The sequence below is a fragment of the Petaurus breviceps genome, unplaced genomic scaffold (assembly GCF_028583685.1).
Source record: "Petaurus breviceps papuanus isolate PSGF00001 unplaced genomic scaffold, PetGlider_PUasm1.0 90775, whole genome shotgun sequence".
Classification (NCBI taxonomy): Eukaryota; Metazoa; Chordata; class Mammalia; order Diprotodontia; family Petauridae; genus Petaurus; species Petaurus breviceps.
The window spans coordinates 1,263,779-1,264,328 of NW_027187342.1; positions in this window are offsets into that span (position 1 = coordinate 1,263,779).

Consider the following 550-nt stretch of genomic DNA (forward strand, 5'->3'; position numbering starts at 1 on the left):
TCTCTCTCTCTCTCTCTCTCTCTCTCTCTGTCTCTCTCTCTCTCTCTTCCCCTCCTCTTTCCACCTTCATCATTTGAGTCATTCAGGTGGAGGAAGAATCAGCAACTCTCATCTCCCTACCTGGAACATGATTCCTGGTTCTTTCTTGTTTATTCTTTTCTGGGTTTAGGGGAATGAGTATCCAAACAGACTAGTGACTAGTTTATGACCTGGTGAGTTTCTAAAAGTGGGAAGAAACATCAAAAGTTCCTTCAACAACCAGTCAATAGCACAGACCAGGTGAGGTGGTTGAGACAGCAGCTGAGTGAGATGAGGGCCCAGTCCTGAGGAGCAGCCTGCTTGCCCCAGCCCAGCAGAGGACTGACCTTTTAGCTGAAATGCCAAGTCCTGAAAAAAGTCAACCCAGCTGAGTCAAGAAAGTGACTTCTATCAGTGACACTACTCTCAGAAGGAACCTGGTACTTGGTGAAGATTCTGAAAAGGGAAAAAAAAAAAACCACTACCAGTGGGTGGAAGTCACAACGTTCTTCTTGGCCCCACATGCTCTCTA